Here is an 11,082-nt window from a genome sequence, read left to right on the forward strand (position 1 = left end):
TCCCTACCTCACAGCCTTGGTGTGAGGAGCATATACATGACAGATACAGAGACATTTTGTGCTGCAGGGGGTGCACAACTGTGAAGAGTTTTTAGTTTATTTCTTATTCTTGGTTATGAAGACCTAATGGCACCAAAATATCTCAAGTGACATGAGAGAAGCAAGTCCCTGTCTCTCTCGGGGCATTTGCTCCAGCCTTTTCATCAGCCTCTGCAGCCTGTCCCTGTTTTCCCCCCACAGCTCCTGCGGAAGTCCTGGTTCCTGCCCTTGGTTCTATCCTGCTCCTTCCTCAGCCAAGCAACAATGCCTGGTGGGTACAAAGGGAAATGTGGGGATGATGTGGACCCTATGCCTTTCCTGGCACCTCCCAAGAGAGAGAGGATAGAGGCCATGAACAAGCCCTATGACATTAAGAGGTCCTGCTAGGTCAAAGACGAGAAGGAGGGCTTCGTCGCTGGGGAGATCCAGTCTGAACAGGGCAGCCAAGTCACTGTGAAGACAATCACCAACCAGGTGAGTGCGGAATGATCTCCAGGATGTCATGTGTCTTAAGCTCTGGTCCCAGATGCCAAAAGTTAAGAGCTGGCACGAGTTCTCATGTATAGATGAAGATATTGGGGTGCAGGGTGAGGAAGGCATCTGCCTGCCTTGTGCAGGACCTAACACCTCTACTGTTGAATTCTCACTGCTGTTTTCTTTTTTGGTCTTCTTTCCTTGCTTGCTTTCAATTTTATCCTTCAAGCTGGTTTGGTGGGAACAGAGGAAGGTCTTTTTTAAAAAATGAAAAGTTCATTGCTATTTTGAAACGACCACTAACTCGCAAGGCAGAGAGCCAAGAGTCACATCTGTGCAAAGTGTCCCTGGGATCAAAGAGCAAACTCTGATCAGCTACCAGAATGGACTTGGCTAGAAGAGAAGCACAGGCCAGGGCTGTCTGTAATGTAGGGAGGGAACATCACAGTTTACAAGGTGTTTTTACAGGATTCTATTTAGGTCCATATAATTCTCCCAGCAACTAGCCAAAGAGGCTGTTGTCATCCCTACTTCAGAGGGGAGGAAGTTAAGGCTGATATGGACTCAGAAGTCCCTCCCTATCCCAAGACACACATGGGATATGGCTGCACCAGGAGTTGGGCCCACTGGATGCCCCATTCCAGCTCCTTCCAGGAAACCAGAGGGGGTGTGGCACCCTGTGCCAGATGCTGCTGTGGGTGTGACAACACTATTTCCTTATGCATGTGCTACTGTCTTGACCCCCCAGGTAGACACTGTGAAGAAGGGTGATATCCAGCAAATGAATCCACCCAAATTCTACCAGGCCAGTGACATGGCGGACACAACCTTCTTGAATGAGACCGGCATCCTGGACAATCTGCACCAACGCTACACCTACACAAAGATCTATGTGAGTGCCAGGGGGTGGGAAGGAAGGGGTGGCTGCAGATCTGCCCTTCTTTTGATGGTGGAGCAGCTACTCTACTCTCCCCAGCTTCCTATACACATTATGAATCAGATGAGGGCACAAGGACCGTGTTTTGACATGTTAGAATTTCCACTCCAAGCTTTTGGCATCTCAGTCATGGTACCATCTTCATGGGTAGCTGAGGCTGTCACCCAGAAATCTTCCTCCTCACACCCCACTTCCCCTCCCTCAAACTCTCCAATGAAAACATCATTTTCCCCCTAGTGACTTCATGTGGCCTTATTAGAAGTCCCTCTCTGTCCATCCATCCATCCATCCATCCATCCATCCATCCATCCATCCATCCATCCATTCATCCACCTATCCATCCATCCATCCATTCAACAAACATTGAGGAAATGTGATTTAAATGCAGCCTGAAGGACCTAGGAAGGATGACAGGCTCCATCCTTGAGGATGAACAGGGCAGGTTACAACCAGTCCCCTGAGTGTCTTGGAAATCCTAAGACAGAAGGATGATTTCCTGAGGGTGCTAGTGGCTGAATTCCAAAATGGATTGTGTAAGGAAGTTTTGGTGTTTACTTCTGTAGATTCCTTTACTAAAAAAGAAAGATGGTTATCTGGTAGGAGTAGGTGAGGTGGGGCCTGATTTCACGGTCAGGGGCTGCTGGGGACGTCTCTCACTGTGTTTATGGTTACAGCCAAGACGGCTGCTATGTCCTCCTCCCCTCATCCTACTTTAGTAATACTTTGGCTCTGGGCTCAGGCCCCCAGCAGCAGTGCTGGAAGATCTCTGGAAAGCTTTTGCATTTATTTGCTGCTGGACCTGGAGGCTAGCGGGGACATCCTTCGACCTCAGGTCTGAAGAGCCACATTCACCCCTGGCTGAGCCTGGAGCCTGAGATGAGAATGTTGCTGGGCCCCATGGACAAGTTCAGGGCTGGTGCTTCCTCGGGGCCACTCTGCTGCCAAGGCCTCCCTTCTTTTGGATGGCCACACCATGTCTTTGAGCTAAGGGACTTCAGGCTCTGTGGAGTGTGGCCTGAGGGACTAGAGGAGGGAGTCATGTCTTAAATCGAAGTACCTCAATTGAATCGCTAGTTGAACAATTCTGGCAGGCAGGGGCTGCTCCCACAGTCCCAACTACTTCCCTCTTCCTTCAAGGGGCAAGAAGACACCTCTCCTTTCCCTTCTGACCAAAACAGGAACACAACAGGCTTCCAGGCTGCTGCCAGCCCCCACCCCCCTGGCCAAGACAGGGCTGGAGGGAAAGAGTGACTCAGAGGCTGGAGTCCCAGCCTGAAACACTGTGTGTCATCCTCTCGACTCTTCAGTTGGGATTTCATGATCTTCTCTTTGCTTCTTTTTCTTCAGATCACTTTGTATTTCATAAATTTCCTTCTGAAATGCAATAGATCTCTGTCGTACCATGGAGAGGCTGGGGGTGTTTATTTCCACTTGGACCAAAGTGGAAGGTTTTAAAGGTGAACTGAAAAGAGGCAATCGTGGTGGCATCAGAGGTCAAGGTGACCATCCAGCAAGGAGAAGGGAAAGTTTGGGACCTATTGACTGGGACCCACTGATCTGGCCACTTTCTGTCCTCTCTTATTCTCTCTACCCTCAGACAATTTCTTTTACTATCTCATTGGATTTTCTGTCCTTTTTCTTTTAAAAATGGGATTATTGCTTACAAAATTGCAATGTTGGTGTGAAAAGAGAAGGTGGGGTCTTTTTTTAAGAGTAGGTTAAACCCAGCTGCCCACCAGTAGGTGGTGTCCATGCAGTGAGACTCCGAAGCTATGAAAACACCTCACAAATCTCTCTGTGAACTCTTAGATATATTAAGTGGAAAAAGCAAGATATAAAACAATATTATAGAATACTATTTTTTATTTTAAAAAATGGGAGAGATGGGGCTGGACCGGTGGCGCACTGCTACGGTGCGCCACTTGGGAGCACGGTGGCGCTCCCGCTGAGGGTTTGGATCCCACATACAGACCAGCCGCTCACTGGCTGAGCGAGGTGCAGGCGCAACGCCGAGGGTTGCGATCCCGTTGCCAGTCCCGGTCCGCTATGGGCGCGACACTGAGGGTTGCGATCCGTTGCCGGTCACGAAAAAAGACAAAAAGAAAAAAAAAATGGGAGAGAGAGCTAAGAATGTGTCTCTGGGTTTTTCTGCACATGCATCAAAAACCATGGAAGAGGTATAAGACACTAAAATCTCTTTGGGCACTGAGCGGGTGGGGGGACTTCTTGCTGTGTTTATGTCCATACAGTGATGATGTTACCTGTTCAAATAATTAAACCAAAAGAAAATAAAACGAATATACATTAAAGAGAATGCTCATTTGGCTTAATAAATAGAGACTCAGATGGACATAGATTTTGCCCCAGAAGCCTTTTTTTTTCTCAGCCTGCTCTGTGATAGGCTAGGGTCCGTCAGGAACTCAGCTGAGGAAAGAGGGTACCAGGAGGCGGGGCCAGCTAAGTGTCTTCATTCCCTCCCACCAGACCTACTTGGGCTTGTTCTGTGTGACGGTCAACTCTTACAGGTGGCTGCCCATCTATGGGGCCCACGTGGCCAACATGTACAAGGGCAAGAAGCGCACCAAGATGCCACCCCACCTCTTCTCCATCTCTGACAATGTCTTCCATGACATGCTCATGGGTGCGTGGGGGTGGAGGTCTGCCAGGGTGGAGTGGCAGAGACAAGCCTTCCTCTGCCATTGTGACTCTGAATGCATCCACGTGCTACCTGATCCCAACCCTGACCCTGTATCACCTGTTGAAGTTCTCTGCTAAATGCTGAGCAGCAGCAGCCACTGCATGTGATGTTAGCAGCAGGTGCCAGTGCTCAGAAAGTGTGCTGGGCACCTGCCAAGCACCAGCCCTTCCTCACGCCCTACCTCATTTAAGCTTTGCAAACCCAGGGGATGCCAAATTAAGTAACCTGCCCAGAACTCAGGTCAACGCTCTTGACCATTACCTGTATGATCTTCGCTGCACTGTGTACTGCCTCTGTTACATGCTTTTTATTATCATTTCTCTTTATGTTGCTTATGACCAGGTAGCTTTATGGCCAAAGAGAAGGGGCCAGTAGAATCGGAATGGCTGCTCAATTCTTGGCCTTTTCTACAAGGACGTTCCCTGCAGTGGTGGGCACATGGCCTTGGATCCCACAGGATCCAGGGTTTTGGGACTCCGAGTGTGCCCAAGGTCACTCTCTAAGTAGGTGGGATTCAGGGAAGGGCTGATTGTTTGGCTAGGGGATTGTCAAATGCCTAATTTCTAAACGTTTCCTAATTACATCTTCCCATTGCTCTTTTCTTTCCTACAGAGTGTGAAAATCGGTCTATGCTAATCACATAAGTGTCTCTTCTGCCTCTCAGTCTGTATACATGTAATTAGGTCTGTGTCTTACACATATAATTAAACCTTCTTAGAATTAATTGGGGGACTTTGTACAGATCTCTGGAGGCAGCAAGTAGGCTTAGCAGGGTGAGTAAGGCTGCACCTGCTAAACCGATGGGGGTGTCCACCATGACCCCAAGGCCTCCCACCTGCCAGTCTGTCCAGGCTAGGGGTGAAATGTGAACAGAAATGAATACCTTTCTATTCCTTCCCTTCTCTATGGCTAATCGCCCTCTCTTCTTCCTGTTTCTCTTGTCCACTCCCACTTTCCACCTGCAGTGGAGAATCTGGGGCTGGCAAGACTGAGAACACAAAAAAGGTCATCCAGTACTTTGCCAGTACCAGAGGAACTGGCAAACAGTCCCCTGATAAGAAGGTAGGGCCAATGGATGGACTCAGGGTCTGTTTCCCATCATCAGGCTTCTGTGGCACACACCACAGAGCACATTTGATCCTCATAGCCACTCTGGGTTAGGGCCATTTTACAGATGATAAGACTGAGGCTTAGAGAGAAGCAACTTGGGTAGGGTCACATAGGGAAAAGATAGCCATAGACCAGGGTCACCTCCCACAGGGCTGGTTCTGCTATCCCAGGCCACATATCTGCCCCCAGAAGGACAGGTGGCAGAGCCTCCTGTGCTTGGCAGAGGTGAAACAGGAAAGTGAGCCCCTTCCACAGGCCTTGGGTGCCCCAGTGCCCTAGGACCCATACCTGGGCCAACAGCAGCTGTAAAATCTGACATAGAAAGAGCTTTGGAGGAAGACCAAGGATGCACAGGGAGAAGTTTTAGGCTAGCTCAGGGGTCTCTCCACCAACAGCAGAGTGAGGAAACAACAGCTACGAATCAAGACTGAGTTGCTGCTGGTGTCCCCAGGCACCCCTCCTGATGTCACGGAGCCTCAGAGGGACCGATGTTGTCCGGCAGTGGCCCTTCGGCCAGGTCACTACAGGTGGCCCCTCTGGCCTTGATTTCCCAGCTTCTCCAAGGCTATTCCCCTCCTGGTGGTTTCTGACACATAAGACATTATCATTTGCAAGCCCAGTCCCTCAGCCCTGGGTCCCCCACTTCTCTTGCATTTCTTCTGGGTCAGGGGTCCCTGGAGGATCAAATCATCCACGCCTACCCTGTGCTGGAGGCCTTCAGGAATGCCAAGACCATCAGGAACAACAACTCCTCCCTCTTGGTAAGTGTGAGCAGCGGGAATAGCGGCCCCCAGGGTGGTAGGACAGATGTCATGACCCCATCCCAAATAAGGAATTCGAGGCTGATTTAAATTAAGGTGACAGGATGAGACAGGTCAAGGCATCTCCTTCCCAGAGATTTTAAAGGAGTATCCATCAGGGTCTAATCGGCAAATAGAACCCACTTTGGTATTTAAATCAAGGGGCTTTGATGCAGAGACTTGGTTACAGGGTGATGGAGAGACTGAGAAATCATGTGGGAGAGTCAGAGATTCACAGTAGCAGGAAGCTGCATCCTTCCAGGCTGGAGGAACACAGGAGAGGTGCTGTCCCTAGGGCTCAAGTCACAGAGAAATGCCATGGTCTTCCCCTGCCTTGAATCTCCAGTCTCCTCTGGAGCCTCTCACTGGCTGAGCCCCGTGAGCTGGCAGGGAGCCTAGAAAAACAGGGCTGGGGGGCAGATGGAGGTGGGGGCAGGTGAGCTGTCTCTTGATAAGAAGAATTGGTGGGGTACTTCCCACCACAGGGCTGGCTGGCCAAATTCCCACGATGCCTGGCCTCTAAGCAGAATTCCAAAGAGCCCATCCCCTGCTTCTGAACTCACCTCTCCCCCACAAATGCTCCAAACCACAGACCCTAGCTTTACCTATGAGACTTGTCCTCCTTCTCTGCCCATCTTCGTGGGAAAACCACAGCTCTGTGTACAGCCACATCTGGCCTGGTTACATCCCCCAACAATCCCCTTAGAATTCATGGGGGCTGCTGATGAATGACCCTCAGCCAAACCCAGGCCACATGTTGCTCTGAAGCTATGGGCATCCTCCCTCAAGACCCTTCCGCTCTCCTCCTTGCTCGGGGCAAGTTCATCCAAATCCACTTTGGAACTACTGGCGGACTGGCTGGAGCTGACATCGAAAGCTATTAAGTCAGGCCTCTTTCGGAGGGTTCATCCAGGCAGAACCAGCTACATAACTTGTGAGGCCCGGTGCAAAATGAAAATGAGGGGCCTTGTTTAAAAAATATTGAGAATTTTGAAACAGCAACAGACTAGCCTTATACCAAGTGTGACTCCCTTCTGAGTGTGGCTTGTCATGTGCCCAGGATGCCAGCCCTGCTCCCAGGCTCCCCGCATTGGTTGGCAGTGGGGCCCCCCTGAGGCTATGTGTCTGGTGGACAGGGAAGAGTGGGGCCTACCATGGTGATTGCTCTGGGCTTTATAGAAAGGGGAGTACTGTTTTGCACAGAACCCTGAACTCCGGGTGGAATGGGTGTGTACTTATCGGCATCTCGGGGCCCCCCTGAGGCTATGTGTCTGGTGGACAGGGAAGAGTGGGGCCTACCATGGTGATTGCTCTGGGCTTTATAGAAAGGGAAGTACTGTTTTGCACAGAACCCTGAACTCCGGGTGGAATGGGTGTGTACTTATCGGCATCTCTGCTGCTTTTTCAGGTCTCTTAGAGAAATCTCCTGTCATCTCACAGCAAACGGCTGAGAGAATCTACCACATTTTCTACAGATTCTCTCTAACAAGAAGCCTGAACTTGTTGGTAAAGATCTTTACGTCCTTCTCCATGCCCCTGAACTCACTTATCCTCCCTTTTCATTAACAAAAGTATTTCCATGTGTGAAAGGTCTCGAGTCACCCTGATAATCCCTTGGTTTAGAGTTTTGTAAATGGGTTACAGGGAACTTTCTCAAAGTTCTACTTGCACATATCCTCACAACAGCCAAAGGAGGCTTACCACCATTGTTGGCCCATTTCACAGATGGAGCATTGGGATGGCTGAGACGTGGGTCTGGGATATGAGGCTTTAGACCCCCCACGTCTTTGACCTGCTGCCTCTGAGCCTGTCGCTCACATAGCAGCACAGGGGTCTTCCCAGGACCACAGTTAGCCCTGCCAGTATTTGCATGTGCATTAACAACAGGCTCCCATCCCAGTGAACACAGCCCACACTAGACCAACATGCTCAAATGTCCGTGACAGAACTGTGCAGGACTAGGGTGGGAGGAGGGATAAAGACTCAGTCTTCCACACACACACTTCCTAACCCAGCCAGAGATGAGGGCATTGGCACCATCCCCCACACACAGGTGGGCTTTATTTGTGTTGAACACAGTATACTTTTTAACTAATGGAGGGCATTTTGAAATTGGGAGACTTCACATAAAAATCCAATTTCCTGGTTTCTCGTCGAGTACCAGAATATCCAGTACCTCTGAGCCTGCCCTCCCACATGGCCCTAATCAGGGCGGCTGAGTGGTGGTGGCCCCTCCGGCTGGAGCTCAAGCTCTCTTATGCACCACACTCCCCACCAAGCCCTATTGCCTCCTTACACTGGAGCAGAGTGGCAGCCACGATTTATCTTCCTTCTGTGGTTTTTCTCTACGTAGAAAAACCATGGAAGAGATAAAAAGAAAGGAAAACATTTTTTGTATCTATGTCTCTTCAAAAAGTAAAAAAGCAGATAGACCAAGAGGGGCACACATCTGAAGAAAAACAGAAGCGGTCATATTTCTTTGTAAAAGCAACAACACTCCCTGTGTATTACATGCAAGTGATTGAATTGCCCACTGCAGGCATCATGTTATCTTCTGCATTCGAGTACAACCCACTGTTTATAGGAGAGGAGGAAGAAAGATAAGAATTTATTCCCCCCAAATTTTCTGGGCACCTACTAGGTGCCCGGTACTGAGCCAAGTGACAGAGGACACAGACGAATTCTTGTGACCCTCTTGCCACTCTAAAGCTCTTTGTGTGACTGTGTTCCACTCCCTCTGTGACTCTGGGTGATCCCAGAGGGCAGGGGACATGTCTTATTCACTACTATAACCACCACGATACATACCACCATGCTGGCATGTAAGAGGCATTTAGAGATATTGGTTAGATATGAAAGAGAAGAAAACCACATATCACCAAGCTGCTAATCTGCTTTGCTGCTCTTGGCAGAGAGTTTGCTGCTGGTCCCCAACCCTAAGGAATACCACTGGGTGAGCCAAGGAGTCACCGTGGTGGATAACATGGACGATGGGGAGGAGAGGCATATCACAGACGTGAGTGGGTGGTGTGGCTGGCGAAGGATGGCAACTCTGGGGCCCTGAATGCACTACTGCCAGGATGGGGGTGGAGATGAGGGCCCACTCAGAGCTGTCAACAGCAGCCCAGATTCTTCCCTGGAGATTTCCAGGGCTGCAGTTTGCATTTATGCCAAGGTCGTTGTAGCAAGCAGAGTTGCTCTTTGCAGAGTTGGACTAGAATGCATAGGGACTTAAGGGGCCATCTACCCCATGCAACTTTTCCTCTTCTCCAGCCCTGTTAGAAGTGGCTCTCTCTTTCCTCCCAGTCCCCACTGTATTCTATCTCCTTCCCTTATGAGCACTTGTGACTTCTGTTAGACTTATTTGTGCACTAGGCCCTCTCTCCTCTTTGACAGTAGAATCAGTTCCTGGTTCATTTTTGCCTTCTCCTCTCCCAGGACCTAGTATGATGCCTTAACAATAACAATGGTAATAATAATAATACCTCCCCTTATTTGGCCACTTACTATGTGTCAAGCACTGGACTAAACATTTTACACATCATTCTGATCTATCCTTACAACCACATACTATCTCATTTAGCAAATGGCTAAACAGAAGTCAGAGGGGTTAAATAAATAAAATGACTATATTGCAGAGCACCTGATCTGAGCTCCTTGGAGGAAAACAGACCTCTCCCTGATCGGGGTGTGTCTGATTCCAGAGCCTACACCCTGCCACAGTGGCAGTCCTTGGCTTCCACCACATGGGATGAGAAGCCAGGAGTCGTTTGGCTTTCTCCTCCCTGTTGTTTTGCAGGAAGGCTTTGATGTGCTGGACTTCACCGCCAAAGAGAAGATTGGCACTTATAAGTTGACTGTGGGCATCACGCACTTTGGAAACATGAAGTTTAAATAGAAGCCCAGGGAGGAGCAAGCTGAAGTGGACGCCACTGAGGGTATGTTTTGGGTTGGGGCTGGTCAGGGACAAGGGAGCCAACGGTGGAAGCTCCCTACTCTCTGGGGCTTTGTGTTCATTTCAGAGACAGGCCAGGTATTCTCAGGCTCTGTGGTGGCTGTAAACCAAGCACGTTCCTTGGATGTTCAGACATCAATCTTCTTGGAGAGGCACAATAGAGAGTCAGAGATGTGATTTTGGTTTCTATACCCTGCTTTGCCACTTGACCTTGAGAACCTCAGATCTTTGTTTTCTCATTGGCAAAATGGGGTCTCCTCCACCACCCCTTCCCCCCATCCCCAAGCCACAATAGATGGTGCTGGGTTTCTGCTGGACATGGCACCATCTTCCCTTCACTCCCCTGTTTTTCCATCCCGACTCCGTGGCTGACAGAGTCGCCCATCTCATGGGTCTCAATTCTGGCTAACTCCAGAAGGGTATCACCAGGCCTTGGGTCAAAGTGCCTTGGGTCAAAGTAGGCAATGAGTTTGTGCAAAAGGGCCAGAACATGGAACAGTGCAACAACTCCATCAGGGCTCTGGGCAAGGCTGTCTATGATAAGATGTTCAAGTGACTGGTGGTCAGGATCAACAAGACCTTGGGCACCAAGCTAGAGAGGCAGTTCTTCATTGGGGTGCTGGACATCGCCGGCTTTGAGATCTTCCAGGTGTGTGTGGCCTCAGGTTTGGTTTCTTCTTTGGGGTGGCTGTTCTCCTTTTATAAGCTGCTTTTCATCCTGGTTCCGCTGTTTCTCACCTTGGGCCTGGGGCAGGCCAATCTCAGTCGGCCACTGGATCTCTGACTTTTGGACTCCAGAAGTTTCCATTTTCATTTCTATGGTGCCAACTCATAAATAATGGTGTGAACCTAATGAATAGAATGAGTAGTGTGTCAAAGCCAGCCTGTACAGGCTCATGAGAGTTGATTGTTAAATTTTTAGGAATTTCAGGAATTTTGTGAGCCAGTTGACATCATACTGATAGCTTAAAATCGGCCACAGTGTGAATATTTACACCGTGGAAATTGGCAAACACTACAAATCAGAGGTTTTTGTTTTGTTTTGTTTTTAAAGAGATTTGTTTTTAGA

The 11,082-nt window shown here is 49.4% G+C and overlaps 1 pseudogene; it reads left to right on the plus strand.

Moving 5' to 3' along the window:
• The first annotated feature begins 303 nt into the window (after positions 1-303).
• The window catches only part of LOC103599240, a 37,632-nt pseudogene continuing 26,853 nt past the window's right edge, over positions 304-11,082 (plus strand).

The sequence above is a fragment of the Galeopterus variegatus genome, unplaced genomic scaffold, assembly GCF_000696425.1.
Source record: "Galeopterus variegatus unplaced genomic scaffold, G_variegatus-3.0.2 Scaffold2891, whole genome shotgun sequence".
NCBI lineage: Eukaryota > Metazoa > Chordata > Mammalia > Dermoptera > Cynocephalidae > Galeopterus > Galeopterus variegatus.